Raw genomic sequence first — 15939 nt, 5'->3', positions numbered from 1 at the left:
GCTTGTAGACCCTTGTTAGAAGAACCCATTTGTTATAGGGAAAAGTGTCTATTTAGAACTACTCTATCCCACTAAGGTGTGACAGCTGCCTTAGAAACAAACACAGAAAAACTACTTTTGTTTTTCATTTATGAATTATAGATAGAGAGGAACAGAAAGACCAACCTCTGTCTTGCGCTAATCCTTCGATTCGATCCCTCTCTTCTTTGATAGTCCTCAGCTACCTGCTCCCTTGCACGCCCAGCTTCACAAAGTACTTGTAAGATCACAGAAGCATAGCACTATACAAAGACATGGGTCTATAATCATAAACAATCTAGGATCAGATGTAAATTGACCATACAAATGTAACAAGCATCAATGATACAAAAGCATGGAGGAAAACTCAAATAGCTTTTATTGATAAACAAGAAAAGAGCCAGGAGGAGTTACAACTAGTTGTTCCGACCCAGCATCAACCTCCCAGCAAAGAAGCCCCTCTTCACCTCAAACAAAGCTTAGATCACCCAACAATCTGATGTTTGTCTCAAGAAACCAACAACAATTCCTTACAATATGCAAAATTCCCGCCTCTGGATCTGTGGGATGAGGGATCCATATATAGATATCTGTAAGGGGGATGAGTAAGCTTGTGATTTGATTAGTGTCTTCTGTCTGATAGTTCTTGCTTCCACTTGGAGACTGATGGCCTCTTACTCATCCTTGGTCGAATTCAGTGAGGCAAGTGTCACAGGAGAAGATTCTGGAAGCTTCCATTGCCTCTCCACCTCGTGGAATGACACTGCCATTTGTCATTTCTCACCCATCGCACCCCACAGAAGGGACTTTTGAAATGAAACGCACCCTCACAGTGTATTTAGGTGAGATGCAATGCACTTAGCCAGTGGAGCAGCTGCAATGATCCTGTTTTGACCAATTCTGAGCAGTTTCTCATGGAGAACTTCTCGGAGAAGCTGTAATCTGTTGACCTTGTTCCTTTAGGGGTTAGAACAGTACTTCTAGGGACTTAGGAGCCCTTGGTTTATGGACATTTCATGCTTGGGGTTGTAGGGCCCAAAAATGTCTATAACAGTTGCCCCCTAAAGTATGAGGCCGTTAATCTTTTGGTGTCAGGTGAAATGCTTTATTATGAGGATTCGAAGTTCTTTCAATGCTGGGAGGAGGCCTATAATAAGATAAAATACAATACATTATCTTCATATTGTTTTCATGATCTAGCTGAGGCGGGCATTCCCATTCTCAGCTTTATAAATTCATTTTAATGTACATAGGACAGACAATCGTCTGAGTGTAGACTGATGATTCTAATAGAGCCATCATCCTTTTGAGTGGATGATTATCTTTGCAGCAATGATGTACATTTGATGTCTTTATTTCCCTGAATATATATCACAACCCGGATGGATGAAACTAGATCCGGGGTCTTCAATCTCGTTCGATCTTCACTCAAAGTACAAGTCGATCCATGTGAGAAATGTTCTGAAGTCGAACATGGAAAGACATCGCTTGATTACCAGTCAATGATGTAAACTGTTAACAAGCGCGAGAGGAATCACCGATAATGATAATGACCCTCAAGGTACTGCAGTATAATTCACGTGGTGTGAATAAAGGACTTGGCATCAAACACCACGCAAAATCTTTCGGTCGAAGGCCATTGATGTAAACCTGTCGCCGGAAGTGAGAAACTTGCCATTGAGGCATGCAAGCTTCAAAGTACTGAATGGGGTGTTCCTAGATCAACTTCTTGGATAATAAGCTGATGTCGACAAGAAGTGATCCGTCAAAGGAGGGCCTTAATGAATCCCACATCAATGACACGGAACGGAGCAAATGATTTTAATGGAGGTGAAAACGATATGGTGATATAAGGTTTAGGGTGGCGGTCATGAAAGAATGGAGTATATTGTATGGTAGTGGGTGAGACACAGGTGAATTCTCTGAATGACTTCTCTCGAACATATCGGTGACACTGATGTGATGGATTAGTAGCATTAACCCCAAATGTGGATGGTATGGCGTGACCATGGTGATGTGACCGGTGAATGAAACAACCCAACCCGACTTGGAGACGGAGCGGAAGTGTCATGTTCAAGAGCGACTTGCTACCAACAAAGTTTCTTTAAGTTTTATTCCCAATTTTTTCCCCAGTCATTGCTGACCAATACCTCTTTATTTTTGTCAAGCTTGAGGAGGATAACATATGCTTGTTCTATAATTTGCCCTTCTGGCAAACCCATCGCTATGTTTTAACGAGCCTAGCAATAGTGAAACTCGTTCTCGTCTATAGACAAGTTTGTCGCTATTAATCTTTTTAACGAGTTTAACGACAAAGATAACTCGATCCTTTTCAATTTTAGAGAGTCTGAAAAGGAACGTAAAGGTAACTCCAAAATTCCTTTTTCGTCATCTAATCCCATAAGTCTGAAAAAGCATAAAACAATACTGAAGGGATGAATTTTCGATACTTTTAACGAGCCGAACAAAACAAGCGCTCGATCTTTTTGTGTAATAATCCCTCAGGTCCAAAAAGATTAAAATCTAGAGGAGGGATAACACTTCCTGTCCCTTTAACGAGCTGCAGAGGCCAATGGCTCGACAATGTTTTCATATTTTACGATTCAGTTGAAAAGAGCTTAAAGGAGACTCGTCTTTTGAGGAACGAGTTATAAAACGGGTAGCAGCTGATTCCAGGTAAGGTTTGGAATTTTCCAATCACGGCAGTGTCACAAGGATGGCTAGTGAAATCACTATTCGCAGCTGTTCCTCAAAATGGGTAAACAATCAAATGGAGGTTGATGATCGGCCAATGAAAAAGTGGAGGTGATGGTGCAAACACGACCAAGGCTTTAACGGTTGAAGTACTACATTCACGATGGTTATTTACCGGGGAATAGTTCATTTTTTAACGAGCTTAAACGCGGGTGGAAACATTTGCTCATGTCTTATGTTTATCTTTTAACCAGCTTGAACTATGTGCTAAAACTGCTCTATTGAATGGTCCCATTTTGATTTTACCATAAATAGCTTTGTTCTTTCAAAGATTGTACTGTATTTTCAACTGCTTCATCAAACTAGTCAGAAATGAACAATATATGCTTGAAAACGAGTTAGAACACTAATATTTTACTTTGAACTACGTAAAAAGTAATGAAAAAGTGTTTTTACCTCTCATTTTACCATTTTATTTGAACTTTTGTTTGTTGGAGCTTTGGACGTGCTTTCCCCCCCTTGATTTTCATCAGCTGATTTCGGGATATTCTGTGGACGATTCTCGGCGCCGTCTGGACCAGGTAGGAGCTAAACCTGAGCTCTTTCATTTCATGGTTTCCATTTTGCATTTTGAGCTTGATTCCTAGTTTTTCTGAGCCCCTGGGGTTTGAAAAACTCGTTCTGCCTTCAGCGCACCCTCTGTGTATCGAAAGGTGGGTTGAATGTTGGCCAGTCTGAAGGGCATCTGACATGCAACACACCCAGAGCACTGCTGTAGGTGCGATGGGTGCAGAGAAGGAATTCTCTGCACAATTTTTGATGGAAATTTTGCATGTTTCTTACCAAAATCAGGATCTAACTCTTCTCTTGTTTGTTTTTCAGAGATCTTTGGAGTAAGATGACCATTACATGGAAAGAACGTGAGCATGAAGAAGAGGACATGCTTGCCCTACATGATCTAGTTACAGTAAATGCATTGCGGATCTGTGGCTTGCTGAAGTTCTTCCGCATTTCTATCATGAGACAGCAGATCAACTTACTGCAGTATTTGCTCGATGCTTGGGATCCTACCAACCAGGTTTTCCAGATGAGGGGAAAATCTATCCCTTTGACTGTAGTAGACATCTATTTCTTGACTGGTTTGTCGAGGCGGGGTGCCCCCATCTCTTTATTAGGTTCGGCCCGAGGAGGCAACTCTGTGAGAGATTATGTTCGCCGGTACTGCAGAGAAGGATCTCAGCCGAGTAAAGACGGCAAGATCATCATCCGTGATGTCACTGACAGGTCCCTCAGTACTATTCTGTTTACTTTTGGTAGGATGGCCGGTGGTGCGACTCTTCATGTAGCCAACCGATCTTATATGCAATATGCCTTGGAATGCCTCCAACCGAAGGTGTTCAACTGGTGTGACGCAGTACTTCTTGTGATGAAAGAACAGTTGACCAAGATAAAGAGTGGGAGGTTGAAGAAATTTGGGTATGGTTCTATTTTGACCGCCTTTGCCTTGGAGAAGATACCACTGATGCAACCGCAGTATATTGCACTCGATTTACCTTCACCTACTGAACCACGTATGCAGAGATGGGTTGACCATATGTCTAGGCATGCTGGTCAGTCTCATATTTCATTTTCTGATACCTTCTTCAGGTGGTTTGATCGTCAAGAGATGGTTTATTCCGAGTATCCATATGCAAGTATGGACTTCCGGGGTGATCCAAATTTAGTACTGCCGGATGGCGAACAGTGGGGCGCCATTGGTAAAATCTTTGACCATATTCTTGTTTATTGTTTTTTCATTTATAATGTTCTTGTGCTTTATTTTATCAAGACTTTAATCAAACTTATGTGTACATGCAGATGTTAGTCCTGTTCGTCCAGTAGTTTGCCTGAGAGTTCCAGCAGCCGCCCCAGCAGGAGAGGCCATCGGAAGAGCTATCCTTCGTGACCTCGATGTGGCCGAGACTCTCACAGCGTTACAGGAGCAGGTTGAGGGCCTCACTCTTGGTATTCCAGATGTGAGGACCGACGAGCTATCTTTGAGGCTACAATGGCATACTATTGGTGATCCAAGACGATGGACTCGTCTCTTACGCATGATCACACAGGCTGTGACTTACTATCACGAGCATCATTAGACTAGGGTGCCCCCTAGCATTTTGAGTTTTTTGGTCATTTGACCGATTTTGTCTTGGTTACAGAACATTATGTGTAAACCATAAACAGTTATATATATTTTTGATTTTCGGAGTTTTATTTTGGTTAAGTTACACAATCCACATGCAAACATTGATGGTATGTTTTCTTTTATAAATGTTGCAAATGTCTATCTAACACATAATTTGCTAATGAGTCAGTTAATGTGTTTAAGTTTTTGGAAATGTGTTGATATTGAATAAAATCAAATTGTCTTTCCAAAATCTTAACCCTTAAGAACATGCGATAAATAGCTGGGTTTCGGATGGAATATATACCCGTGAGTTGTAGTATTACGAGTTGTGAGTCTAGCCTAACAATTAGTCGGCGTATACCATGTGTGATGGCATCAGAGAGAAGTTCTATCAACGCGCTATATTCGACGATGTTATTTGTTGATCGACCAATACACACCCCTCTGAAACTTACTAACTCGCCGCTTGGATCAAAAATAGCCCAGGTTGCGGAAGATAGGTTCCGCAAACTATGACTCGCTCCGTCGGCATATCTAACACATGTCTCCAATAGGTTTGACATCTGCAACAAATGTAAAAACTGGATTACTTGACCAAAATAAACACTTTAGCGAAAACAAAAATATAACAAAAGCATATAGGTTACCATTACGCATAGTAACGCTTGAGGTACAACCCATTACGAGGTTGCGCCAGTGGAATTCCGTCATAATCCATTAACTCATAGGCTCCTTTTGCTAACACTCGTTTAACAATATAGGGGCCCATCCATAAAGACTTAAATTTTCCTGCTCCCAATTTATCGGATTCTTGGTCGTAAAGAAAGACCAAGTCACCTTCTGAGAAGACACGGGGTTTGACATTTTTGTCGAACTGCGCCTTGACTCGTTTCTTATGGGCTTCATTAGCCAAAGCGGCATCACGACGGGTTTCATCCAATTGGATTAATTCCAAGAAATGAGCTTCTTCTTCTGAAGTTCCGAGGAGGAGATCAATTGCGAGTTTGAGAGACGAGATTTCACACTGGATTGGTAAGACTGCTTCCAGGCAATATACCAGCTGGAAAGGTGTAAACCCGGTTGCACTCCTTACCGATGTTCGGTAGGCCCACAAAGCTGAGTATAGGATTAGGTGCCACCTTCTTTTGTGAACTCCAATCATCCTTTGCAGCATGCGCTTTAGCACCTTGTCGATTGCTTCAACTTGTTCGTTGGCTTGCAGATAATATGGAGTAGAGCTGTCATGAGACAACCCTAGTTTGGCAGCTAATTCGACCATCATGTGATTGCGAAAATGCGATCCATGATCTGTGACTATAGCCTATGGTATGCTGAATCTGGGGACTACATGATTGAAAAAGAAGAGGGCAGCTGTTTCACCAGTATTATCTAATGTAGGCATCGCCTCGACCCATTTGGTAAAATAGTCAACTGTGACTATGATATACCCATGCCCCCCAGTCAAGTTGGGGTTACATGTCATGAAATCGATGCCCCATTTGGCGAATGGCCCAACAGCCACTATTGGCTGCAGAGGTGTGGGTGGTCTTCTGGTTTTGCTATCGAAAATTTGACAAGCATGGCAACTTCTGACTGCGGTTATGCAATCTTTGAACATTGTTGGCCAGAAGTATCCTGATCATAATATTTTTTGCGCTGTAGCATATCCAGAATGATGCCCCCCACACGCGCCTGAATGACAATCATTCAGGACTTTTTCGGCCTCCTCATGGGTGAGGCACCTTCTTAGAACTGTATTGGTACCACGACGGTAAAGTGTATCACCGACGATCATGTAGTCTTTTGCTTGGTATCGAATACGTTTTTGTTCAGAGTGGGAGGTGTTTGGCCTATATTTTTGGGTTTGGAGATAAATTATTAGATCCCCATACCACTCATTGCTTGAAGATATCAGAAACAAATTTTCGTCCACGATTGTTTCTTCGTTGGACGACGATGGGAGATCGCATACTAATTCTGTGAAAACTAGAGCTTTCTTCGACTTGGATTTTACGAATTCTAGATCAAACTCTTGTAGGATTGCTATCCATTTTGAATATTTGCCCCCCAACAACTGTCGCGATAATATATAAGTCATGGGGTTGCAATCTGACAGAATGGTAGTTTTCCAAAAGAGGACATAGTGTCAAAATCTCTGTATCGCTTGAACAGCTGCAAGCGCTAGCTCTTCAACGTAAGAATATTTGCTTTCTGTATGATTTAAGTTTTTACTTAAATAATATATAGGATGTTCAATTCCATCGACTTATTGAACTAAAACCATTGCGATGGTCGTATCCGCTGTAACCAGATATAGGTTAAAATCTTTTTGATAATCAGGAGCATACATTAATGATGCTTTCATTAGTGATTCTTTTAAAGCATCAAAGGAAGCTTGTGCAACCTGATCCCAGACAAAGGGCACTTCCTTTTTCAAAAGACGTGTATAACCTTTAGCAAGTTCGGCGTAATTTGGAATGAACCTCCTCAGAAAGTTCGCTTTCCCTTGGAGTTTCTGAATCTGAAGAAAATTCGAAGGTGGAAGAAAATTTATGATTGCCTGGACCTTACATGGGTCAAGACGAATCCCATCCTTTGAAACTACAAAGCCAAGAAAACGACCAGAACTGATGCAAAATACACATTTGTGTGGATTGAGTCGTATCTTGTAGTGTCGGCAACGTAGAAATATCGCTCTTAAATGTTGCAGGTGATCAGTCCGCTTTCGCGAATGAGCCGGAAGGTCGTCGAGGTATGGTTGAACGATGTTTTTGATGTCATGGAAGGCATAATTCATTGCCCTCTGAAACTTCACCCCTGCGTTCTTCAAACCAAAGGGTAATTTTCGATATGCGAACGTGCCCCACAGACAAATAAATGCAGTCTTTGACTGGTCCTGTGGGCAGATATTTATTTGATTATACCCAGAGAATCCATCCATGAATGAAAATATTTCACATCCTGCGCATTCATCAATTATCTTGTCAATGAAGGGTGTAGGGTAGTTGTCTTTTGGACAAGCCTGATTTATATCCCTATAATCGACGCACACTCTAATTGTTCCTTGTTTTTTCATAACAGGGACAATATTCGATACCCAATCAGTTAGAGGAACCGGGTAGATGAAACCAGCATGGAGAAGTTTTTCAACTTCTACCTTAATGGCAGCGGCTTTCTTGGGGTGCACCTGCCTTAGCCGTTGTCGTACTAGTTTGACATCTGGATACATCTTAATTTCGTGTTCAACGATACTCGAGTCAATGCCTGGCATTTCACTGTATGACCAAGCAAAGACATCTCTGAATTCGCGAAAAAGAGCGTTATATATTTCCAGTTCTGAAGGAGAACAACATTTTCCAACATAAATATTCTCTACAACATTTGTTTTGGTCGATATATTTATGGCGATAGTCTCTTCAATGTTGGACAAGTTTCGCTCGGAATCCACCGTGTTTACAGTATTTGATAGGAAATCAAAGACTGAAGGATGATAAAGGTCATCTTGAGAATCTTCTCCACAATTCGGAAGAAGGGAACGATGGTGGGAATCATTCCATGGTGCCTCTTCAATTACCATTGATTGGACAATTCCTTCGTCGGTGACATGCACTCGCGACCAAGGATCTGAAGGGGTACCATATTCTTTAGACCTATCTATCCAAACGCTTGATGAGCATTGATTTGGGTTTTCCTCCCACGCTAGGAACATTGATTGCTACAATATTTCCGTTGGGCTTGGGGGTAAAACCATTGCATGATCCATGTCGATATCGTTTTCTGAGATCTTTTTAGAAGATAACATATTGCAGGTTCCCATCGATGCTACTTCTGCCAGGTTGATTGGAGGTGGAAGGGCGAAAGTTCCCATTAGTATAGGATATCTTAGTAGGCCTACTCCGATATTTTGAAGCGAATGGGGGCTTCCATGGATCAAGGGAATGCTTCCTGTAACTTGAGAACCATTGGGGAGGAAGTTTTGTTGATCGACGATTGTAATCCCTCCTTGAAAGGGAAATGCAATCTTCCTAAAATAGGTTGACACAACAGCCGCCATAGCATATATCCATGGTCTTCCTAGCAGGATGTTGTAATCAAGATTTCCATCGATGACTTCAACATCTATTTCTACCGTTTTCCCTCCTAGTTCAAATTTCAAGTTACTTAGGATACCATATGGGGTATATGTCCTTCCGTCGAATGCTTTTAATGTCGTCGAAGATCGCGACAAGGTTGGAGATCCTAAAGTTTTCCAGCAACTCATCTACATAATGCATGTAGATGCTCCCTCATCAATAATTGTTCGATGAACAGTTTTGTTGAGGGCTTTCACTTGAATGAGGAAAGCTAGTTGAGCTGGTAATTGAGGATCATATCCTTTATGGTCGAAGGATACAAGATTGGAATCCTTTGGGTCAATCCCACCAATGGTTGATAATAAAGCCTGCCTTTGGGATGGGCAATTATGCAGTACTTCAAGAGTCGACATAGCGGATGGAAATTGGGCCAAATCTTCCACTATATTATAATGCTGTGCTGCTCTAGCGCGGGGATTAAATGTCGACTTGTGTACTACTCCCTTTGGCGGTTTTATTGTCAATTCAGGAATGATGGGTGGCACAACTTCTGTCGAAGTTGTTGTCGAACTACTAGGTTGATCTTTATCCTTGTTGTTCGACAGCTGTGGATTCCCATAATCTTTCTTCCTTGTTGATATCAAAGCATCATTTTGCTGTTTTGAAACCGACAACATTAGCACTTGAGACGGGGAAGCATTTCCACTTTCAACCAGATTTGTTCCTGGATTTGGAAACGGATCAGTTAACACTGCGGAGGTTTTCGAGTTCTTGAAGAATTTCTTAAGCTCAGCCCTGTGTGGACAATTTGCGGTCCAATGATCCTCATTGCATATAAAGCATGGATTTTTTGGTTTCCTATCTCCAAGAGGGTTTGAAGAAGATTTCTCAGGTGATGATTCCTCCTGTTTCTTCTTCTTCCCTTTGCCTTTCTTCTTGCTCCCTAGTTGTTTGGTTTCTTTACCTTTATCTGCTGATACGACATTTACTTCCGAAGCAAGAAGTTCATCTTTTGCATTTTGACTTGAAATCTTATGGGCCTTTTTGGATGTAGCCTTTGTCGATTTCATGTCTGTTGTCCCAATCACGCCATCGCCGGCATGAGAGTCATTGTTCGATTTAGGAGGAGGAGGAATTGAGAATTCCGGTCTAGGGGCGTCAGGTATTTTATTGTAGAGCATGCCGGACTGAGTGTAAATCAAGTCCAGATATTGCGCACGAGTAATAACTTTCTCTTCCGTTATGACTCCCACCTTTGCCACATCTTCCGTGATGGAAGGTAGTAATGAATTGATAAACCATTCAGCTAGGAGCTGATAGGGGACATATGTTTTTACCATTCTACGATGACGTCGCCACTCATGTATATGATCAGATATGTGAGTGGCCGTTGTCTGTTTGAAATTGGTAGGAAGTTCTGTTCCCGTTTCATACCTTATTGGTAACTGAAAATGGGTTAAAAAAGTTGTGGCTAAGGTACTGAAGTTGTCGAACGAAGCTCTAGGCAATTCGATGTACCATTTTGCCACCGGAACCGTTAACGTCCTCTGAAAGAGGCGAAGTCTTATCGAATCATCATTCAAGGTGTTTGATGAACACCATAGATGAAAGGTCGTCACGTGATTTGATGGATCTTCACCCGAATTTCCATTAAATTTAGGAATATCTTATGGAAGTTTATGTGGAATCGCTGGCCACCAAGGGGCGTAAGTGATTGGATCGTTTGTTAACCTATTTAAATCAAGTAACTCTAAAGTTGCAACAAAAGGTAACTGCTGATTCAGGTTAGGTGAATCATACCCAGGATAAGATGGGATTGCCTGAGCGGTTGGTCTTTACATACCGACATAATGCATTTGATGCTGGTATGTTTGGTAAGGTTGGTGGGCATGACCATTGTAAAATGGTTGATTTTGACCGTTTTGAATGTACGGGTGTGCACTATTAGCAAAGATTTGTTGCTCAGAACCTTGGTATACTTGTTGGAATTGCGGTTGTTGGTATTGCACCAGCCATGGTTGTGAAGCCATGTGTTGTTGCCCGATACTAACAGTTTGACCAAGATGAGGGGTAATTGTACCCATCTGAACTGTGTCGTTCCACTGGTCGGCGATTGTGGTTGAGTCGCAGGGTCAAGGGGCTGTTGCATTACAACCTGAGAAACCTGAGGTTGGCATACAACAGGCAGTGCTTGAACTTGCGGCACCGTCACAATAGTTGGTGTAGTTGAGATATTTGACATAGGTAAGCATTGTTGCATCAAATATACAACTCTTGGTTGTTGAGGTAGTATTGGTACCCAACCGCTTGAGGTAATTCCGGTATAACCTGAATGTTGTTGTGAACTCTCGTATGGATATCCTCCCAGAGGGGATAATGAAAGGGTATACTACCCCCCATATGGTGGTAATCTAGAACTCAAGGGAATTGTTTGCCCTTGGGAGCCGGACTGCCCAAATTGACCTCCAAATGGATCAATTTGTTGAGACTCAACATAAGAGTTTCTGGATATTATTCCGGATGAACAAACAGGAACAGACCATACTGTTGAAATAGCCCCTGAGTGGGCCCCTTCTAGCGGTTGAGAGCTAGTCGGGACAGATGGTATATCGACGAACATTGTCGGAGTGATAGCAGGGAGTTCTGCCGTCGCTGTGTCAGACGACACAGTCCTAGATGTTGACGGTTGTTCAGACATTTGTAGTCTATCCAAAAGATTACCTAGCGATTCTACAGGAGCTTCCGCTGGTGGTAGACTAACTTCTGATGAAGAAGGATATAGAGTGATCCCGACTCCAAATTGCGATGGAGTACTTGTTGGAGGATCTTCTACAATTTCTTCTATGGCAATCAGACCAGGTGGAAGGGGAAGACCGTCAGGTCCGTAGAATATTTCTGGTGCCGAAGAAGGTATGGAATCGACAGCGACAGATGTTTGAAGAGCAAGACTCTCCGAACCGGTTGTAGATGGAACTGGTTCGGTAACACAAGTGTTTACTCTCAGACTAGGATCAGTATCACTGTCCTTCTGTGGCTACTGAACTTCTTCTGTAGAGGCAGGGATTCCAGAAATGTTTGGAGTAACCGGAATCTCTGATGTCGTTGGAACACTTGTTCTAACTTTAATAGGAGATTTGGAACCGGTTAAACGAGTTCGCTTTGTCCGTACTGGCTTCGATTCCGGAGACAAAGACAATTGACTCATAAGCCTCCACGAATGATGGGGTTTCAATTGACTTTCTTCCACGATTGCGGATTACTCGATCAACTAAAATAGAGGGGAAGTATGTTTCCGAATTAAATGAATTTTAGATGCTTTGACACAACTTGTTTTTTCAATTTTTAAGAGTCGAGAAAAAACAAAAGATGACTCTAGTCTCCTTTGATTTTTAATGAGCCTGAAGTGACAAGTGCTCAGATGGACCTTTTTCGTTAAGGAGTCTGAAAAGGAACGAAAGGGACTGCTCTGGAAATCTAGGTAGAGGGAGTACCAAACCAATCGCAAAACTGCAGAATACTTTTTACGGTACGACAGTCAATCTTCCTGAATGCTGTGTTCAGTGCATTGCGATCGATAGGGTGGCAGAAACGGCTTCCTATGGATAAAGGATTAAGCCTATTGGGGTCTCCCAAAATATACTCGACGGTACATGGGAGCACAAGTCCGTACTGGCACTTATCGTCTCAAAGTGGAGGAATCACCCAACCATCAGTGAGGACAATAGTTACCAGGTTTTACGACGCCGGAATACGTCTCTAGTCTAGACTTCTAAATGTTGTGCATTAAGTTCCAAAGCGTTGTTAGATTCATTGAATTTATTTTAAGTTGATCTTGTTTATGAAGTTTGCCTTTCGGGTTCACCACGAGATGTAGATGTAATTCCTAAAATGAAATCTAAGATGATAAACAAACTTTTTATCTCCTTTATGCAATGAAAATCCTAGCTACTAGGGAAAAGAAAGACAAAATCTTTTCACAAAGAGCAAAGAGCACACTCTAAATGCACTTTCCTAAATCAAGCCAATCAGACTGTCTATATGCAAATGCACATGCATGTATTTGTTTTTCGACTTTCTTAGTTATGAATGCTAAAAAGAAAGTTGATGCACAAATCTGAATTTCTTTTCAAGCGACAAATATAAACAAGTTTCTTTTCGAAATAAAAAATGGAGACGATTACAACACCTTATGATTTTGAAATGAATACTTGTTTTTGACACTAGAAAATCACAAATTTAGACCAAAAGCAATAGTAACAGGATAATCGACCATCAACAGCAATCAAACTCTTTCCTAGGATTGAAATCGACACTTGCGACAGTTTCAAATCAAAGGGCGACAATATGATTATGCTACTTTTGCAGAGGAGAACTGTAAATGACTCAACAAACACACAAAAACATCTACAATTCTTTTGTACAAAGGAGGCGGAATAACAGTAAGGAAAAGTGGTTTCAAACAGACATATACTTATCACAGGCAGCAAAATTCAGGAATAGAACTGAAAAGAATGAATCACAGAAGCCACAGCTTCACAGAGCTAGTCTGATCAGCGCACCTGTAACATAGAGAATCTGAAATGCAGCGCAGGTTGTCCACTCGGGAAGTGCGGTGAAATTCAGAATCTCTGAACAGTACCTGCGCTGGGCCAGAAACGAGACTCTGTTTGGATTTCGGGTCACAGTTTGCAGTTCAGTTCTTAGGTTTTGGCCGAGCAAAAAGCAATCAGTAATGCAACAATCAGCGGTAGATCTAAGGAGGATCTAAGAGCTATCACAAGGGCAATCAGATAGTTTGTGAATTAGTTACTCAAATCATAAACAAATCCAGTAGATGGATTGAAGTAGCAGTTGTCTACTTTGCATTTGTTATGGCAAATGCAGTTCGAATGCTACTTGTAAGTTTATGAAACAAACAATAAAGAATGATAAACAAACAAACTAATTAGCTCCCCAGTGGAGTCACCATTTTGTTACAGGGAAAAGTGTCTATTTAGAACTGCTCTATCCCACTAAGGTGTGACAGCTGCCTTAGAAACAAACAGAGAAAAACTACTTTTGTTTTTCCTTTATGAATTATAGATAGAGAGGAACAGAAAGACCAACCTCTGTCTTGCACTAATCCTTCTATTCGATCCCTCTCTTCTTTGATAGTCCTCAGCTACCTGCTCCCTTGCATGCCCAGCTTCACAAAGTACCTGTAAGATCACAAAAGCATAGCACTATACAAAGACATGGATCTATAATCATAAACAATCTAGGATGAGATGTAAATTGACCATACAAATGTAACAAGCATCAATGGTACAAAAGCATGGAGGAAAACTCAAATAGCTTTTATTGATAAACAAGAAAAGAGACAGGAGGAGTTACAACCAGTTGTTTCGACCCAGCATCAACCTCCCGGCAAAGAAGCCCCTCTTCACCTCAAACAAAGCTTAGATCACCCAACAATCTAATATTTGTCTCAAGAAACCAACAACAATTCCTTAAAATATGCAAAATTCCCGCCTCTGGATCTCTGGGATGAGGGATCCATATATAGATATCTGTAAGGGGGATGAGTCAGCTTTTGATTTGATTAGTGTATTCTCTCTGATAGTTCTTGCTTCCACTTGGAGACTGATGGCCTCTTACTCATCCTTGGTCGAATTCAGTGAGGCAAGTGTCGCAGGAGAAGATTCTGGAAGCTTCCATTGCCTCTCCACCTCGCGGAATGACACTACCATTTGTCATTTCTCGACCATCGCACCCCACAGAAGGGACTTTTGAAATGCAACACACCCTCACAGTGTATTTAGGTGAGATGCAACGCACTTAGCTAGTGGAGCAGCTGCAATGATCTTGTTTTGACCAATTCTGAGCAGTTTCTCATGGAGAACTTCTGGGAGAAGCTGTAATCTATTGACCTTGTTCCTTTAGGGGTTAGAACAACACTTTTAGGGACTTAGGAGCCCTTGGTTTATGGACATTTCATGCTTGGGTTTGTAGGGCCCAAAAATGTCTATAACACCATTCCCTGGATCTAATATGCCGAAATTTTCCCAAAATTATTTTTGGTAGGATAATCCATTCTTCAAAAATGATCTCTCCAAGATTCCAAAGGATAAAAAGACCTCTCGCACTACCATTTTCATCCCGGGTGATTACTTTATACTAGGGTTTGAAATTTTGAGGTTTTCCTTTGGTTTTCTTTCACTGATTTTTGTCTCTTGTATTATCATGATACTTGGCTTATCTCCTTTTAATATATCCTTAAGATACCTATGTTTTCCTCGGTTTTTGAGGCCTCGAATATTCCAGGATGTAATGATCATTTCAACGGTTTGTTGAGTTGATGAAATACCTCTAACAACGACACTACCCTTCCAAAGTTTTCCAATAACTCTCTAACCATTTGGATGGAATCATTCAGAGTTCATCTTTCGTGATTCTTTCCTCCTTTTCCTTGGGGTCCAGGATCTTGGGCTTGGATAGCTTGGGAACCTAGATGCTCTGGTTGAACTATAATGGTTATACCCTACTTGGATTTGTATTGTTGAAAATTTTCTTTGTATAATTGCTTATGAGCTTCTAGGATAAATCATTCATCTAGGTGCCTCCATTCTTGTAGTAGATGTTTCATCACCTGTTCTTCCACACTAAGATCTTCCTTCTGATTATCAATCTCCATATGGACTTGCTCTATAACCTGCATGGGAGTTTCTTTCCCCTGAGGTTCCACTTCCGCCTTTCGATTGGGCTTGTTCCCCTCTAAAGGAGATTTTTGGGCGTTTTACAATTCCATTGGATTGTTAGGGATTACCTCTCCTTCCTCCTCCTCCTGTAGGATTTCATACCGATTCTAGTTGCATTTCTCTTTTTCATTCTGTGTAGGTCTATGGTTCCTCGTATTCCTCTGGTTTCTCTTTTGCCATTGGACTTCCAAAAACCCTTTGTCATCTTCTTCTGCCTTCGATTCCCAATCCATTTTAGTGGACAGGCTTG

This window comes from Pinus tabuliformis, chromosome 8 (assembly GCF_031772625.1).
Source record: "Pinus tabuliformis cultivar Carrire ecotype Pingquan chromosome 8, CPIR1, whole genome shotgun sequence".
Taxonomy (NCBI): domain Eukaryota; kingdom Viridiplantae; phylum Streptophyta; class Pinopsida; order Pinales; family Pinaceae; genus Pinus; species Pinus tabuliformis.
The sequence above is the reverse complement of the archived record's forward strand: the minus strand, read 5'-3'. Positions refer to the sequence as shown.